The sequence below is a fragment of the Chenopodium album genome, chromosome 5 (genome assembly GCF_948465745.1).
Source record: "Chenopodium album chromosome 5, dcCheAlbu1.1, whole genome shotgun sequence".
In the NCBI taxonomy this organism is placed as follows: Eukaryota; Viridiplantae; Streptophyta; class Magnoliopsida; order Caryophyllales; family Amaranthaceae; genus Chenopodium; species Chenopodium album.
The window spans coordinates 19,318,500-19,338,331 of record NC_137838.1 but is presented as its reverse complement, the minus strand read 5'-3'; the positions used below and the strand labels follow the sequence as shown (position 1 = coordinate 19,338,331).

General features: G+C 34.2%; 1 long non-coding RNA gene and 1 other non-coding gene across 2 annotated transcripts; both read right to left on the bottom strand.

The window, feature by feature from the left end:
- Window positions 1-2,905: 2,905 nt before the first annotated feature.
- LOC145630561 (uncharacterized) lies at window positions 2,906-12,017 on the bottom strand. The gene is made up of 2 exons (XR_014112094.1): window positions 11,645-12,017; window positions 2,906-3,512 (listed from the first exon to the last, which is right to left on the bottom strand). It is a non-coding gene; the product is annotated as an uncharacterized LOC145630561 (long non-coding RNA).
- A 7,191-nt stretch (window positions 12,018-19,208) lies between these two features.
- On the bottom strand, window positions 19,209-19,315 carry LOC145633514 (small nucleolar RNA R71). The gene has a single exon (XR_014112835.1). It is a non-coding gene; the product is annotated as a small nucleolar RNA R71 (small nucleolar RNA).
- Between the last annotated feature and the right edge of the window lie 517 nt (window positions 19,316-19,832).

Below are 19,832 nucleotides of genomic sequence, written 5' to 3'. Positions count from 1 at the left end.
TTCAGTCAATGAGAACAGACCCTTAGGATTATTTAAAGCAAATGACCTAAAATTGGGATTTTCCTCAAAATAAATAAATAAATAAATAGGGATTAAATTTAACTTTCCTTAAAAGTATACCTATATATATAAGAGAAGGTATTGGGTGCAGACTGTTGTATGCAAATTATGTGTACGACAAACTTGGCTGATATGACTGATATGTTTCATTTGTTGGCTGATATGTTTTTTTGTGTTGGTTGATATCCTTTTGTTGGCTGATATGTTTTTTTAATGTTTAATATGTTTCTTTTGTTGGCTGCTATCAGACATTAGTTGACTGATATGTTTATTTAGTTGGCAGATATCTTTATTTCATTAGTTAATATGTATATTTTAACTGTTGACTTATCAACTTCATTGTGTTGGCTGATGTGTTTATTTTGTTGGCTTACATGTTGCTTTTGTTTGCTGATTTCATCCTTTCGTTGGCTGATATGTTTTATTTGTTGGTTGATATGTTTCTGCTATTAACTGATATGTATCTTTTGTTCGATGAAATGTTCCTTTTGTTGGCTGATATATTTTATTTGTTAGCTGATATGTTCCTTGCGTTGACTGATACATTTTTATTGATGTCTAATATGTCTCTAATGTTGACTAATATTAGACATCAATTGGTTGATATGTTCATTTTAATGGCAGATATACGTCATTTAATAGCTAATAATTAACAACCTACAATATATTTTTTTATTTCCTTCTCTCTCCTCTTTCCCGCTCTTCCTTTCTTTCTTTCTCTCCATTTCAAATTAAATGAGAATAGGGTTTCTCATTAACAACAAACCAATAAGCTCAACCACCGTCCATAAGTCCACAATATATATTGACTTTTACCACCAAAAAATCAAAAAATTAATTTTTACCACCTAAACTTTTAAAGGAAATTTTGACTTTTACCACAAAAAAAAAATCAAAAAATTGTTTTTTACCACCAAAACTTTTATTTTACCACCAAAAAAAATTCTAAAAATTGTTTTTTACCACCAAACGTCAAGAAAACCGTTAAATCTAACGATTTAAAAAAAAAATTCTTCGAATTTCGTGCGCAAAAGATGTTTTTCATAGGTTTAGGGGGGCACTTTGGTCCTTTGAGTCCAATTTGAGGTCAGAATTGACAAAAAAAAATGATCAAAAATGCCTCGTTTTGCGTGTTCACGCAAATCGAGGTTTTTTTAAACACGCAAAACGAGACATTTCCGATCATTTTTTGTCAATTCTGACCTCAAATTGGATCCGTAGGACCAAAGAGCCCCCCTAAAACCCCTAAAGAGCATGTGTTTAACACGAAAATCGAAAAATTTAAAAAATTCCGTTAGGTTTTTTACGACAGGTGGTAAAAAACAACTTTTAATTTTTTATTTGGTGGTAAAATAAAAGTTTTAGAAGCTTTGGTGGTAAAAAAAACATTTTTTTGATTTTTTTTGGTGGTAAAAGTCAAAAAATCCAAAGTTTTATTTTACCACCAAAAACAAAAAAAAAATAAAAATTGTTTTTTACCACCTACCGTAAAAAATCTAACGAAATTTTTTAAATTCTTTGATTTTTCGTGCCAAACACATGGACTTTATGGGTTTTGGGGGGCATTTTGGTTTTTGGGATTAAGGTCAAAATTGACAAAAAAATAATCGAAAATGATTCCTTTCACGTGTTTAAAATTACCTCGATTTGCGTGAAACACGCTAAACGAGGCATTTCTAATCATTTTTTGTCAATTCTGATCTCAAATTGGATTCAAAGAGCCAAAATGCCCCACTAAACCAATGAAGAACATGTTTTGCGCACGAAAATCAATGATTTTTTTTAAACCGTTATATTTAACTATTTTCTTGACGATAAGTGGTAAAAAAACAATTTTTAGAAATTTTTTTGGTGGAAAAATAAAACTTTTAAGAGATTTTGTGGAAAAAAATTTTTTTTTTATTTTTTTCTGTGATAAAAGTCAAAGAATCCCACCACCAATCCTACCGTCTACCGAACCCGGCCACCAACCACCACATCACCGGAACCCATCAACCACCGCATCACCAACCGAACCCACCAAACACGACACCACCCGCTGCACAACTGTTCAGCAGCACACTCCACCTCGCTGCAATAATTCGCCCACAATACATACACTGCCATTTACCACCAACAATCAGTCGTATCTTCAGCCACAGCTGAAATCGACCACCAATTGCCACCAACCACAAGCAGAGCAACCCATGAATTTCCAGCCACCAAAACCCGCATCTCCACAGGCCACAATAACCAACCACCTGCAACCAATCACCTCCTCATCCACCGCATACACAAAACCACCATTGCGACCCAAAATTCATAGCAAAACGGCTTCAAACAAACAAACCAAATCATTAATCTCAATTCAATAGCAAGTTCGATTCATCGAGCGACTGCGTTGTGGACGGTAGTTGGAGGTGGTGCCGCAATTGAGAAAGAGAAGAGTAAAACGGAGGAGAGCGAGGAGAGAAAAAGAGAAAGGAAGAGAAAAGGGAGTGTGTCGTACAAATAATTGGGTACAACTTACCACACCTAATAGTTTGTGTATATATATTTATAACACTCCTTTCAAATTGTTAAAACTAAATATTTTTATAATGAATGAACTTTAATTGTGGATGATAACTACTTAAGTTAGTTTAAAATATGAGTGGCGTTTTCACAAAAAATAAATAAATAAATAAGAAGTGGCAAGTTGGTAACCAAGTCATCTTTGTTGCTCTTCGCACATCAAGATCAAGTAGTTATGATTTTAATTTTTTGAGGTAAGGAAGAAAAGGAACAGTATGACACCTTTGTGACTAAATCACCAAACAATTAAAGTGACCTCATAGTTTCCATTACTTTGACATAATAATCAAAGTTGACAACTCAAGGAGCTTTTTTATTTTCACAATGCAATAGAACATAATTGTAATCGTTGAAAATGTTTGAACGTAACAATCGAAGATGATTTTCCAAGTGTAGCCCATAAATACACACTCAACTTGCTCAACCTAACACAAGTTTAATTTGACTACCATAATAGCATAAGGCAAGTCTTCCTATTACGCAAACAAAAATAATACTACTGAAACAAAACCACATTTATAATTATAATGCTGGATTACAAAAGGCAAGCCCTGGTTAAAACCTGAAACCCATGGTCATCCGATGTCCGGTCACCCAGAACCTATAACCAATCTTTAGGTAATTGCAAAGAAAATTTCAAATTATCTGCTTTGCTGATTCGTTAAAGAACTTACCAACTCGCAACTATTGGTCTATTGGACTACAAAGAGTATGGAGCTCACAAGTTACATCCATCAACTGGAAACAGAAAGGAGACAGTACGCTTCAGCAGTACATGCAGTAGTCACTTATCAAAAGAGATCACACATGGTTTCACTATTCACCTTCTTTTAGCTCCACAAACTAAAAATGTAGAGTGCAAAGAGTGGCTGTTCTTGCTGGTTTACAAATGTAAGGGCCTGAAAAATGAAAATGATCCTGAAATTATTGTGTCTGAGACATTAGTTTTCAACTGCAACACATGGACATTATAACCCCATCTATTGCAGCTTTTAGCTCCTCTCAATAGGCATGCATCCAGGGATAACCATGGATCCATTGACCCTTCATACGTTCATGCCCAACTTATAATAATAACACAATCTTTTCAATTCCCTAATTACAGGATCTACAAGATCTAGACTTAAGAGTTAGTTTGTTTCCCTAGGCTATCAAGTAAGAAATTAGGATAAATTACATGGCTCCTTAACAGTTGGGAGAAAGTGAGAAAGGTAAACATGTGAGAAACATAAGATTGCTACTTCACAGGCTTGTCAGGGACAAAAAAAGTCAAGACGGCCTAAACCTCAGCTCTTAAAGTCCAAGATTAATCGAGTATATATCTAACAGGGAGTTCCAAATGCATACAATTTTACCCTTAGGAAAGAAGGGTAAAATTGTGAGAGAAATAAATCAGCGTTTACTTTACTTTATAAAGGAAAGAAGCATAAATTGGTAAGTGGTAAATTAAACATGATAAGAGCAGTAAATATCAGTATTAGCAATACAATTAAGAATGGACTAAGGACATGCAAGACCAAAAATGGATTTCTTAGAGTAACCTATAAGCCAATATTAAATTGATTATTTCAATGTATATGAAGCTTCAATTGCCTGTCAAAAAAAAGAAAAAAGAGAAAAAAAAAAAAAAAAAAAAGCTTCAATTTTTACATAATAGTCTTAAATCCTCTAATTTCATAATTTTACCAAAAGTTTAAACATAAAGCTTATATGACACTTACATTAAATCCTTGTTGTTTACAACATTTCATATCTTTCACCTCCACCATCATAAAGAATTTGCAGGAAAACAAATTTTCATCACTCAACAATGATAGATCCAAATCAATTAGATATTTAGATCAGACTTCACCACCAAAAAGTACTAGCTGTTACAATAGCTCTTTAACCTTCAAGGCTTGCTAAAGAGTTTATGAAACATCACATCAAAATTTGCAACAAACATTGTCAAAATTTTATAAGTAAAGTAACAGACTTTGATTTGAAAATTTTTAAGGGAAGGTTATTCTGGAAAGTTGAAAACATTATATTACTTATATATATGAATGTGCCACAAGATTACGATAGAAAATTTAGATTTGCCATTAAATGTGTATCGTTCAACAAAATATATTAAGCTTTGAACTGTAGGCTGCCTGCTGCAGCACACAAAAGTGACAAAACATCTTCTGTTGGTCACAGATCTGAGTTTAAGGCAATCAGGGAGCCAGAGTTGGTTAAGAGCTATTGACTACCTAGAGGTTAGGACTATAGAAGTCCTAGTCACCAGATGCTTGCATTCCAATTTAGCCAGGACTATTATGTGAAGAAGTTTTAGCTGAGTTTGGCTTTGAAGTTCTTTAGCTGCAACCAATAGTGGTTTGATTGGCACGCACTGAAACATATGATTTAAGAACCCCTACAACAAGGAACTCCTACTTTATCTTGGAGATCAATGAAACAACTAAATCAATTTTCTAGAGCTACATTGAATTTATGCAATAGTACAAAAGAGACTTAAGGTGGTAGTAGGTAGTAGTGTAGTACCATGGATAGTTATGGTGGCAAAATTTTGAGATGGCAATTCAAAGATTAAGGAGTCACCCCCACGTCGATCCATTGGCTATGCCTCCCCAGTTTGATCCTTTATCATCTTGGAAAGAGGATCTTTTCCGAGGCCATTATGGATGGCCCTAGGACCCTCGAGGTCCCGCATCCGACTTTCATTATGAGATGGACAATGATGAGGCAGGCCCCCAATGGCCACTAGTCCTTCTCCCATGATTTTTTTTGGGGGGGGGGGGGTGCCTTCATAGCCATTGGTGGGACTTCATATGGGTACTTGTTGTGTTATTGCTCTATTGTTTGATGATGAGTGGTTGTTTACTTTTTATGATGATGTGTGATGATATAGGTTTTGGTTGTTTTTTCATGTGGCTTGCTAGACTTTGGAATCTTTCTTCTCTCTAACTCTTTTGTATGTACTCCTGTTTTTAAATAATTGCTCCACTTTTCATTAGCGGTCGTTTTTAGATATTACTCAATTTCCTTATTTGGAAAGGTTTTACATTATTTAATTCATTTCTCTCAACAAATGGGCCCAACATTATTCATATTTTATTAATTTCATATTCTCTCTCCTCCAATTCTCTCAATTGCTTTTACTTTTTACAATTTTTTATTCTTCCACCTACCCCACTACCTCTATAGCCAATGGTAGGACTTCATATGGGTGCTTGTTGTGTTGTTGCTCTATTGTTTGATGATGAGTGGTTTTTTATTTTTTTGGTTGTTTTTTCACGTGTCTTGCTAGACTTTGGAATCTTTCTTCTCTCTAACTCTTTGGTATGTACTCCCTTGTTCTAAAAAACTTGCTCCACTTTCCCCATATTTGGAAAGGTTTTACAATATTTTATTCATTTCTCTCAACTAATAGTCCCAACACAAATCATATTTTATTAATTTCAACTACTTTTACTTTTTACAATTTTTTATTCTTCCACCTACCCCATTACCATTGACGGATCTACATGTGTGCCTGCTGGGTCACGTGACTCAGTAGGAAAAAAAAAAAAAAAGTTTATTAACAAAAAAAAAAAGAAAAAAAGAAGAGCGACAACGGAACAACCAATGAACCAAACGAAACTCAAAGTCTCAAACGACACAACTCTAACTCCCTCTCTGACTCTCTCACATCAATTCCGATCGCGGACGCTGGACGAGCCACCAGCCCACCGTACCAGTACCGCAATACGCACCAGCCACCGGGCCTTGGATCTATGGTAACCGTAGATCTGTGACCACCAGACCTTAGTCTGTCGCGCCGCCACACCGCCTTTCGCCACCGACCCAAGTGAGCAAGTGACTACCTATTGAAGCAGAGCAAGGTATTATTGTATTAAAATTGAAATTATGAATTATTTAATTTGTTATTTAGTTTTAATTTTAATAATATATAATTTCATTCATTTGATTGAATTGAACTGAATTGTTGATTTGTTATTCATTATTGTGTTCATTACTTAATTAATTATAATTTCAGTCTTTTATAATTTCATAGTCTTGACACTTTGACGGGTTGTTCAATATGTTCATTGTGGTGTTGAAATGTTGAATTGAATTGAACTTTATTTGGTAAAATTGTTACTTTGTAGTCTTAATTAGTTGGTTATTGACCTTATTGTTTCATACTTTGAGAGTTTGATTTTATTTCAAACTTGATTGATATTTGATTGTATTATTTGTATTCAAATGAACTGACTGTATATTTGATTGTATATTTGATTGTATATTTGAATTGCTGAATTTGTTATTTATTAAATGATTTTCATAATGAAGCGGAAACGTACTCCAAATAAAATGCATAATATCGCTAGTTTCTTCACTAAATGTAATCCTCCTAGTCATCAATAATTCAGGGTGACAAGCACTGAAATCCTGAATCCGCCACAGCCCACTACCTCCATATTTTATTACTTTCTCCAATTTCTCTTGAAACTCCGCGCATGGAGAAATGGAGCAAGTATTTAAAAACGAAGGGAGCAGTTTGTTTTCAAAGTCTAACAAGCCACATGCAAAAACAACCAAAACCCGTATCATCACACATTATCTTTAAAAAAAATTTTAAAAAAAAATAAAAAAATAAATAAATAAATAAATAAATTGACCACTCATCATCAAACAATAGAGCAACAACACAACAAGCACCCATATGAAGTCACACCATTGACTATGATGGCACTCTCCCAAAAACCATGGAAGGACTAGTGGCCACTAGGGCTTGCCTCATCATTGTCCTCTTCTTAAGAAAAGTCGGATGGGGGACCGTGAGGGTACCCACCGACATAACAGGGGATAATGGCCTCGGAAAAGATAGGGAGACATAGTCAATGGTGTGGGGTGATTAGGATCAACATGAGGATAGCGGGGATCCCCTATTAGAGATGGCAACGGACCGAATCTAAATCTAGATCTAGATCCATTTTTAAGACATAGAGTCAAATCTGGATCTAGATCTGAATCCGCGGATCCAAAATTATAGAAATTACAGATCCGGATCCGCATATATTTTTTGTTTCAAAAATTTGTTACTTTTAACACTTTTATTTGTAGAAAAATGAGCCAAAATATAGATTTATAAGTTCAATTAATACATATCCACATGATTAAACCATTAATTTTCCAAAATAATAAATAAATAATTAAAGTTTAGTTCATATTAAAATAACAAAGTATGTAATACTAGAGAAACTTAAAGGTATATATCATATCACTAATATATACAGCCAGTCTCGCAACCAGGCCACGAGTGACACTTGGCATTCCACTTATTTGCCATGTAGGCGAAAACTAGCTTTTATTGTGACACATATGATAACTAGTAAGCAATATTTGGATAGATTTTTCAAGATAAAATTGCTATATAGAGTTTTATTGTAGATATACTTCTAGTATTTCATATATACAAAATTAATCATAATTTTTAATAAATATCATATAACTCAGTTCTATTTCCATTTAAAATTTGTTTAACAAAATTCTTTAAAATAAGATCCATTTATAATATACTAGTTTTGTGCCCCGTGCGATGCCCGGGTTGTTTATAGACTTTTAAGATAAAATTATAATGCAATTGGTACATATAAAATATTGGTATTTTATTAAAATAAAGCTCTAAATAACAATAAACCAAATTTGATTCAAAATAGAATTCTAAATTAACTTTTTATGCTACAAAGTCTATCTATATCTATCCAACATGGTACGACACTGGACAAAAAGTTGAAATGCTAAATGTTGTCTTGTGGCCTTATTATTAGTTTATTATTTGATATTTTATCGAAAATAACACTCTAAATTAACAATCTTATTCTAAAATTCTATCCTAATTTGATTGAAATGGAATTCTTAACTAACCTTTTTATCTTATGAAATCTATCTAAATCTGTGCAAGGTGGCGCAACACCCGACGAAAAGTTGGAATGTTAATGTCGCAGTCTCGTGACATGGCTAAAAGTTTAGCTTTATATATTAGTTATATGATACGAATATTAATTTAGTTTAAAAAATAACAGTGAATATTGGTAAATATATATATATATATATATATATATATATATATATATATATATATATATATATATATATATACTTTCAATTAAAATAATTTCAAGTTAATAATAACATAAATATATTTAATTTATTAAAAAAAAAATAGAGAATATGTTAAGATAAGTTCTAATCAGTAAAAATAATTTTATTTTGCTAAAAATACTTACATCAAGAGTTTAAATTCAATATAAATAATTTCAAGTCAATAATAATAATATAGATTTCTATTTAGAAATAAAACTACAAAAAGTACAATACTACATAAAATATCAAAAGGGATTATATGACTATATTTAACATTTAAGCCGAAAAGTTTATCATAAACTTTTATCAACTAGTATTTATATAAGACTAGTCAAATTAATTAATATATAAATCTTGAAAAAAACATAATAATATATAAAAATAAAAATAAAAAAAAACGGATCCACGAGTCAGATTTGGATCTCAAAAATAGGATCCAGATCTAGATCTGGTCCATCAAAACGGATCCGAATCCGACCGGATCCAAAAATTAGAGATCCAAATCCTATAAAAACGAATAAGTTGCAATTTATACCCCCTATAGTCACTCCCACCGGGCACACAGTAGTCGTAGTGCCTGAAATCATAAGGGAACGACCGCAACTCAATGTTAAGTCCGATAGGACTTGCTTATTAGCATATGTGGGTTTGTTGTCCCCCCCCCCCCCCAAAAAAAAAAAAAGACGGTATTTGGACCGTGTTATGGCGGCCAATATGGATAATTGACCGTGGGGGTAACTTTGCCTTGATTGACACTCGCGTCATATAAGGCTTGTTGTTGGAGGAACATGTCTTGTTGGGTCTCAAAGAGATCTTGCATTCCAAGGTTCATTTTCCTAAATTGTTGCTCAAAATCAATCATAACTCGTGGGAATTGTTGTTGTTGTGGTGATTGTCGTTGTTGCTCATCATCCTCCTCTTCATTATCATCTCTTCATCTTCACCACCATCAGCCATCACAGCATCCACCAGCCCATTTTCTTTGGGCACCTTCCAAACATTTTGAGCATTCCTAGTAATAGAGGTGGAGGCCGAATTTGAGAATAAGCAATGGTGGTTTTTGCGCACAAGCCACTTGAAAACATTGCGATTCCTAGTGGGTGCAATGAACTTCAAATTCTTGAGTTACTTAGTCCAAAAACGGATCATCACCCCCACCTACTAGGGTGCAAGACTTAAGAAGCTCCTCTTCGTTGAACATTTTGGCCAACCTCGTGACCATAGAATCACAAAATTTCTCCGATTTTCTTTTCCTTTGCAATTGAAGTACAACATTGCATGAACAAAAACCCAATATTCAACCTTCTTCCAAACTCCTCACTAGTGGCCATCCATAAGCAAAGAATCTCCTCTCTAGTAAGCTTCCCCAAATCTTGATTACTAAATATTGCATACCCAAGAAGCCTATCCAAGATTCTAAGGACCTAGTGAACGATTTCGCTCGCAATAGAGGATTTGGAAGAAAAATTGTTATTAATAAAAATTGGCTCTCCACCAAGCAACCTCATTGTAACCATTGGGGTTAAAGTGAATAGGGAAAATGATCCTAGAGTTCATTGTTTATTTTTCACTGAAAATTTGGAATGTGATTTGGAAGTCATTATCCCCAACCACTGTGCTCTCAAAGATAGAGAATAATTCAATGGTGGGTTCTTAAGTAAAACCATATAAAAACATAAGGATAAGGGGGTTCGAACCCCCAACCTCTCATAACAAAAATGACTATTTAACCATCTAAGTCAATTATGAACTATGTTATTAATATGTAAAAAACAAGGGTACTCACTAGTTAGTTCTTATGAAGTGAGTTTTTCATTGCTTAATGTTGTCAGCACTTAGTGGTGAATTGATAAAGTGAACAAGGCCTACTTACTTTCAATCATACCAAATGATGACTGTTGTTTGCATATAAGAGAGCTTACTGAAGTCATATAAATTAGCTATCAACCAAACTTCCAACAAGCGGATGAAAAACACATTTTTCAACATAATAGATGATGCAATTGTTGAGCCAACTTTTGAGAAAGAAAAGGCAGCACCAATAAGCCAGGAAGCTTGAATAATCACATTGTTCAAGTAAACAAAGATGGAACCCATTAGCTCCAATTGGGTTTATATCACCAGTGAAAAGTTCAGAAGGAAATACTAGTATAAATTTTGAGGAATCATATCAAACCTTTTCTAAAGTTGACACAAAACAATCAAAATTCACAACAATGCTCAGGGAAGGAAAAAAAAAAAACACAAAGTGGATTGATTATATATTCAAGCAAAACAACAGGTTTCGGGAACTCAATGCGAGTCATATCATAGCTCAGCCAAACAACCTATCAAAGTAATGGTTATCATTTATCCCTTCATTGTCTCATCTAGTTTCACCCCACTAGATCTTTTCCAATCAAACTAAACACACCATGTATATAGGTACAAGTCAGGATATCTTATTAGTACTCAAACGTTCACATCCCCTCTCAATCAACTTGTTCCTCATCAAACAACACTTAAATGAGCCGGTTTTACTAAAAGCTCGAATAATTGATCTCGCGACTTAGCTTATCTTGCATAGGCAAGACTGTCAATATATACCCTTCACCCAGTCACCCACAATTTATTTTTGTTTCAGAACACATTATAGTCAAACTAAGCTCATAAAGTGTAAAATGTAAAGGCATCCATTTCTACCATCAACAACATATCAGAAATGACCAAAAAATTATATTCAGAATGCAAATATACATTACAAACATCCACCAACCAAATTCAGGAAAGTTAGATAATTTGATAAAACAAAAATCACAAAATTGTTAAAAAAAACGCTTAGAATTGTACGGAGTATAAATTAATCTAGAATATACAAATTGGTCAAGTACCCAAATATAATAAAAACCCACTTAAAAGAAGAAAAGGGGCATTTTACCTGTAAAAAAGAAATGCAAGTTCAATCGCGGAGAGTGGAAGATGAATCATCAGGAAAATCAAAGGATTGTTCTTGTTCTTGGTGGTGTTGTTGAGTTTTAGAGTGCTGTTGAGATTCAATTTCTAGAGTTCGTTGAGCTTTTTCTAAAAATGGTCTGAAACCGAGTTGCAATGATAAGTAACCAAAAGCGAGTGCACCGAGAACTACTAAACCAGACCTCATGGCGTTCATCGTCGACCTTTCTCTCATTTTCTCTCTCATCTTTCTTTTTTTTTGGATTGATGAATCTGACTTTAGTTGTTCACGAGTTAAAGGCGTTAAGCCTTCTAGGTGGTACTGTGTTAGGGCTTTAATTTTGACCAACGGTGTGAGGTCTGTGTGTCCCTCTCAAAAAAAAAAAAAAAAAAAAAAAAAAGGAACGAAGTGAGTCAAGTGACAATATAATTGTTAAGAATTGACAATTTACGGAGCAGTTTTATACTATTGCATAACAACAAGATCGAAATCGATTATCAAAAAAAAAAAAAGATCGAAATTGATACAAAACGAACATGAAGTTATTGAGAGATCACAAAGTCAGCACGACACAACATGAAACCAATTCGAACACGACCTCGTTAGATAAAATGGTTAACAAAAATTTTTGTATACATCCGGTTTACACTAATATTAGTGTACATCGAGCAGTATAAGGGTAACTTTTAGCTAATTTTAGGGTAAATTTTTGTCTTTCTTTGGGTAACTTTAAACAGAATACAATTTTTATATAAATATATAACAAGAAAAGTTTTATAGAGGTAATTTAATTACATTCAATCACTAATAATTGATTTTTAGTCAATTAAAATGTGATTCTTTACTAATAAAGCGTAGATAATTTTTATTTGAATTGGATTACTTTTACGCATATTGGGGTAACTTTTATTCATTTTAGGGGTAACTTTTATTCATTTTATGCTATCTTTATAATGGATGTACAATAATTATTGTACACCCGATTTTTTAAAAATTTTGTGAATGGTTATACTATACAAGTACCAACAACAACAAAATTAATATGCAGCCGAACACGTCACGATATGACTTTTTACCGGCTCCAAATATCTATATCTATACTATATATATTAAAAAGTTTGCTTCAAAAAAAAATATATATATATATATATTAAAAAGCGTTCCTAAAAATGTCAATGTGCCACATATAAGCTAATGTTGTTATATCTATACACATAAATATATAAATATATATTAGAAATAAAAACAAAATTATTCAAAACTATTTATTATTGAGGGATACCCAGTTAATTCCCCATATAAACAAAATTTGTTTATCTATCTGGGGGTAGAATTATCTTTTCAAGTACCAGGGGAGGGGTATATGCGTCTTTTCATGTACTAGTTGAGGGGTACATGTGTAATTTCCTCACCAAACAGTAAAAGCAAGTTGCAAACAGTAATTGGACAGCTCACCAAAAGTACAGAATAAATGATCCTGCTTTTTCAATATATTTACAAAAATGTCATCAGATTAACAAAAATTCGTTTATCTGGCAGATTAACTTGTATTTTCCCTTTATTATTGTTATTGTAATATTATAATTTTCGACAATAAAAAAAATTCTTTCAAATTTTTTAATAATAATAATGATAAAAATACTCAAAGTAACACCCGGAGCAACGCCTGGGCCAAACACTAGTTATTATAATAATAAAACAAGAAGGATTACTCCTAGCTATTGGAGACTTGGAGAGTACTTTGGAAGGAAAACTTGTTTTATTTATCCTTTTCCCACCCCCGTTAGCCCTGTTCTGTGACTTGTGTTCACCATTTTAATCTCTCAAACACTATCGTCAATTAGGGCTTATGAACACGAGTGCAACTAGGCGCATAGCTGTTAATCTTGCTATTTATTTTGAATGCTTATAGGAAGGCTAACTTGTATATTCACATAATTTTAGTAGTTTTTTTTTTATTGTTATAATGGTATTTTTAATGTATTATTATACATTGATTTTATACTATTAGAGTATAGGTTGTTTAGTAGTACTGTACTATTTATAACCATTATAGGAAACAGTGGTACTCACCCCGTGTTTTAATAAGTGTTACACTTACCAAATCCAGCCTTATTTTAATAAGTGTTACATTTTTTTGCCAAAAAGTTACATACTTCCTCCGTTCTTTTTTTTATTGCACCATAGGAGTTTAGCAAAAGATTTTTGGTAGTGGAAAAAAGGATGAGAGAGAAAGGTAAAAATACAAGATTGCCCATTTGATGGTTTACATAAACTAAAAAATCAAATGTGAAAAAATAAGAGTATATTTGGTATTTGTAGTGTGAACCCAAATATTTCTTTTCCTAAAATAAAAATGGTGCAATATTTGTGATATTTCCTTAAAATATAAGTAGTGCAATATTTAAAAAACGTAGAAAGTATTAATGTTATATCTCTCTTCCCTCGTGGACCCCAGCCAAACCCACTACTAATATTTTTAATATATTTTTCCTTGTTAAATATGGAAAAGAAAATATAGAGAGATGGGGAAAGATTATTACGTTATATTTCATATTCCATCTAGTACGGGATATATATACATGTACATTACCTAGGGTTTCATCAACGGATAACACCAAATACCCAACTTTAGAGTATTCTATATAGTACATGTGATAATAGTCATCCACATTTAGATGTTTTCATAACACTCCCCCTTTGATGACTATTGTAGGGAATATTTCAAGAATTACCCCTAGCTTGAACCTCACTGTGATCATACACTAAAGGATGGTGGCGCCCAAAGGGAAGAAAGATAGAGCAAAAGAGTCGCCAACAAGTTTTAGGAACTTGTAAACCGTTCACGAGGTGAAGGTTACACCCCTTAACGATCCAAGAGATCGTCAACTTCAATGGGTCTGGAACCATGACTGGTAGTTCGGGGATGAAGGTACAAATCCAACCTAAAAGAGATTTAACCTGCCCTAAATATTAGAGAGTAATTTGGGGGTGTTACAATATTGGTTGAACATTAATGCACAAATAAATCTATTATTGGCGATCACTTGAATTATAATCATATTAACCCTAAACAAGATTATTAATTATCTTATTAAGCGTGATTACAAGTATCGATTCCCTTTAAACATGCATAAAAGGTGTGATCAAGCAATAAAGAAACATCAAGCAACATAATAATAATAATAATAATTATTATTATAATCATAATAATCATCACAATTATAATCATAATATTCATGTTAAAGCATAATGATAATAGCAAGATCCTAGGCATGATACAAACAAGATTAATAACAAACCCTAGCATGTCACTAAACAATAAAAATCAAAGCTATAGCCCTAACATGAAACTATTAGGAAAGAAAATAGGAAGAATCGCAGGAAACACAATTGTCATGTTTGATAATAGAAATTATGATTGTTACCCTAAACATGATGCTAGGAAGATCAAAACACCCTAAGCATGATTTCTATATCTTAATATCAATTAAACCATTAAAGTACTTACTTGAATGCCTCGTACCTCTTTCTAATAACAAAATACACACGTTAGTAACTTCAAGGAAAATAATGAACAAATAATTAAATCAAATAATTGAAAGAGAGATTTGGGACAAAACCCTCTGAAATTAAAACCTTTCACGTCTAGGGCGAAGGCAACTTTGAACTATGCTAGGTGTTTCTAGATCTTGTGAATGCGGAATTTTGTATGCAAAAGACTAGTTTAGAAAAGAGAGAGAGAATATCAAGAGATTCTTTATGAGAGTTGATGATTGTAGATGAGAATTGGATCTTGTAGATGATTGAAAACGGAGTTTTTAGGATGCTATTTATAGAGAAAATCAGCCAAAAAGATAGAAAATCGAACCATAATTCTGACGCGAAAAAACGAGGTTAGCGCCAGGCGCTAATGCTGGCGTTAGGCGCTAATAAAAATTTCGACTTATTTTCTAAAATCAGATAGAAATTAATCGTACGGGAGGATAAAATCGTATTTTCCTCAAAAACATTCTTTTATTCTGATTAAAACTCTAAAAAGTCAACAAAAGTCAATTTATCAATGCTAATTAAATTAGGAATGAAAAGAACCTTCTAGAAGAATCTAGAAGACTAAAATCATTCCTAATTGTATTAGGAATGATAAATCCATATTAGCCCCTCCTCTAGATTATTGGGCCGCATATAAGATTCAAACCGGGCCCAGTTTAGTAATTTGGCCATAACTTCCTCAATATTCATCGGAATTGGGCTTATAATATATCGTTGGAAAGCACTTTTCAAGCCCTATCCAACTACACTACTAACGGACCCATATCATGGACCAACCAAACTGGATTGACTGTTTTCTTAAAATAGATTTTCAAAAACAGAGAGAAGAGAAAATAAATTAAAACTATCCGCAACACTAGACTTTCCACACTTTCACTTCATTCGATTATGATTCGACGTGAAAGGCACTCATCACCGGGTTTGGTTTTGGGGAGACACAAATGAGTGTCTACAGAAGCCCCCACTTTGACTGAGTTTGGAGAAACACTAGTTTCGAAAACAAAAGTCAAAGTAGCGATAGGGACGGAGAATGATTCAGAACGTTCTGCGATCCTAAATCATTCTTGTAACGCCGATACCTGCAAACTAGCGTTAGTTAAACAGATAAAAGAGTTAAGAAACGCGTATCTTGCACCGTCGAGCACACGTCTCTAAAAATAACCGATTTGTTGCTGCATTTGTCGTTGTGACAACCTTCCACAATCTAGGGAACGCCATCTTGCTGCTTGTTTTGACGATCTTCCGCAATCTAGGGAACGCCGTCGATCAATGTTGCTACATCTCGAGCCTTTTCTTGAATCATAGTGACAACCTTTCCAATCATAGCAAAAGTCATCGAAGACTGCCTCATCACGAACCGCTCTTCTCAAATCTCGGTGACAACCTCCACAATCTTAGCGAATGCCGTCGAAGACCGCCCATCTCATGCTATCTTCTCTAATCATGGTGACAACCTCCACAATCTTAGCGAATGATGTCTAAAATAACCTCTCTTGAAGTCATCCTCAGTTGTTGTGATAATATTCCGAAGAAAACTACCGAAGACCAACGCTTGTCGATCCTTAAAGATCGCTTGAACTTAGCTTCCATTATGCTAGTACGTCGGCGCTTTTGCTGCTTGTAAACCAGTATGTCGGTACTTTGAATTGTGAACTTGTATGTCGGTGTTGTGAACCATTACGTCGGTGCTTCTAAACCAGTATGTCGGTGCCTTTGCGATGAGCCAATGTTTAGGCGCTTTAAGCTAAGTGAGACGATCTTTCTTCAGGTTGATCACTTATTTGCGGTTGTAATCAAATCGACTAATTAATCATGTCAAATTGCTTATAGGGCTAACTGGTGTACCAAGGAACCCGAAATTGCTGTTTTGAGAGGCTTCGAGCTCTGTTATCCAATTGATATAGTGTTTTACCCCCATCCCACGGTTATAATTAGTAGTGTTTTTGGCTCTTTGGAGCCACTTTTATTACTAATTGGTGTTTTCTAGTGTTTTCGTAGATTTGGTTGACTTTTGCAGGGATTTACACTTTTGGAATATTTTCCCGAGATATATTGGAGCAATCACGAGCATTGGAGAAGCACGACCACTCTTGAAGCCCAGGATCGGTGAGAGCCGATGATTAAGGGCTCGATATGAGATACCGGGGCTATTGGATCGATTAATCAAGACCCGATGAGGAAATCCAGATTGGGCCGAGGAATCGAGCCCAATCGAAATCCAAGCCTCGAAGAGGAAGCCGAGCCCGATCAGGCAAGCATACGCCCAATCGGGCGGATGCGCGCAACAACAGCCTCAAGAATGCGCGCCCGATCGGGTGAGCGTATGCTCGATCGGGCGCGACATACAAAGCATGGGCAAGTAAAAAAAGGCCGGCCCTTCGCCCGATCGGGCGCGTGTTTTCTTAGGGGATAATTAGTTTCGTTTTAATTTTTGTTTGAGGAATGTTTAAGTACGAATTATGTACGTAAATTAGGATTACCTTCTCTCTTAGACTTTCTCTCTCTACTTAGGATATTTTCACTCTCTTAATTGTTTTCTTAGATTTTCTCTCTCATATACTTTTGTTCTTAATCCATTCTTAATTCCAGATTTGTTTGGTAACTATTTCTCTTCCCTTAATCTTAGTTGTTTATTTTCTTCCTTTGATCATGTCTTCCTTTATTGCTTTGATTAGTTTAGTTTCTATTATGAGTGAGTAGTTTTCTTTCTAGGGTTTGTGGGGATCCATAAATAATATGAAGGGGTAATTTATTGTTGTTAATTGTCAATGCTAGATTAATTTCCTATTGATTGATTTAATGCTCTGTGACTAGATTAGGCCTGATCTTTTATGCATGAGTTTGACAATATTGATTCGAGATTCGACAGATGGGAATTGATGTTTAGGTCTAATTTCAATAGGCAGGTTAATTTATAAATGGTTAGGTCGAGATTCGAAAGATGAGATTTAATACTGGTAAATTAATTGTATGAGTATAATACGTAGCGAAAGCCCTTTATAATCTGATTAATGTATGCATTGATGAATGATTATTAAATTCTACCCTGAAATATTATTTATTGGTGAACCTATGCCCTAGATCATTTTATATATTATTTTCTCCTTATTCTTGATCTCTGTAGTTTAGTTTATTATTCAATTATAAATATTGGTTACCTAATAATCTAGATTATATTAGTTAATTAGGAATAGAAAGACTTGTTTCCCTGTGGAGTTTGACCCTACTTCCCTATCTGCTTTAGTTAGAGGACTTAGGTAATTACTTTTGATTAGGGGATACGACTTTACCCTGTCAAAATTTGGCGCCGTTGCCGGGGAAACGGTTTTATTTTTAATTCAATTCTGATTATTTTTGTAGTCTAGGTTATTTTCTTTTTGTCTCAGAGAACGTTAGTTCTTTGAGGCAAATCTCATATTTGCTTTTAGTTTTTTTGTTTATGCCCAGGTGTTCCAGATCAGGGTACATTTCATTCGATCCTGAGATCGAACGATCCTTCCATAGACAGAAGAACTTCTACAAGCAAATCCTGGCGAATTCTGGTGATAATAAAAATCACCGCGATCCTCCAACTGGTTCTAGCAATTCAGAGGTATCATCAGATACAGAATCAGAGATGACGGCTCCAAAGAAGCTTAGTGATTACTCACAACCCAAGCTTATAGATTTTCCACATCTTACCCCCACTTCAGCTCTTGATGGGGTACAATTTGAAATTAAACCTCAATTTATAACGATGATAGAGAGGAAGCAATTCAGTGGAGCTAAGGGTGAAGACCCAAATATTCACATTGCCGATTATTGTCAATATTGCAATACCATCAGGCAAGCCGGGGTCACTCAAGACCAAATCAGGGAGATTCTCTTTCCCTTCTCTTTAACTGGAAAAGCTAAATTGTGGTTTAATGGCTTAAATAGAACTGCACTTGGTATAAATGACTGGGAAACTCTTGTTTTGAATTTTTATAACAAGTATTATCCTGCAGAGAGAACAGGCGTACTACGGAGTGCGATTCAGAACTTTTCCCAAGAAGCCGATGAATCTTTATATGAGGCTTGGGAGAGGTTCAAGTACCTACAAAGAGAATGCCCCCACCATAATTTAGCACAATGGCAGTTGATCCAAGCCTTTTACAATGGCATTAGAAATTCTTCGAGAATAATTTTAGATTCTGCAGCTAGTGGGAGATTTATGAATCTTAATGTTGATGATGCAGGTCAGGTTATTGAAGATATGGCGATACATAATTCCCAATATGGGACTCCTAGAGGATTTGCTAACAAGGGGAAGCATAGTGTTGACTCTGTATCCTTTTTGCAAGCTCAATTGACCTCTATCTGCCAAAAATTAGATAATCTTAGCACTGCTAATGTAGCTAATGTTTCTGCAATTAATAATAACTCTAATGAGGCTTTCTGTGAAAATTGTGGAATTATAGGTCATTGGGAACAAGATTGCAGGAGTTCCGTGGAGCAAGTTAATGCCTTTTAAGCTTATAGGCAGAATAACCCATACTCCAACACCTACAATCCTAGGTATCGGAATCATCCGTACCTTTCCTACCGGAGTACTAATGTTCAAAATCCACCACCACAAGAACCACAGGCGCCACAGCAACAA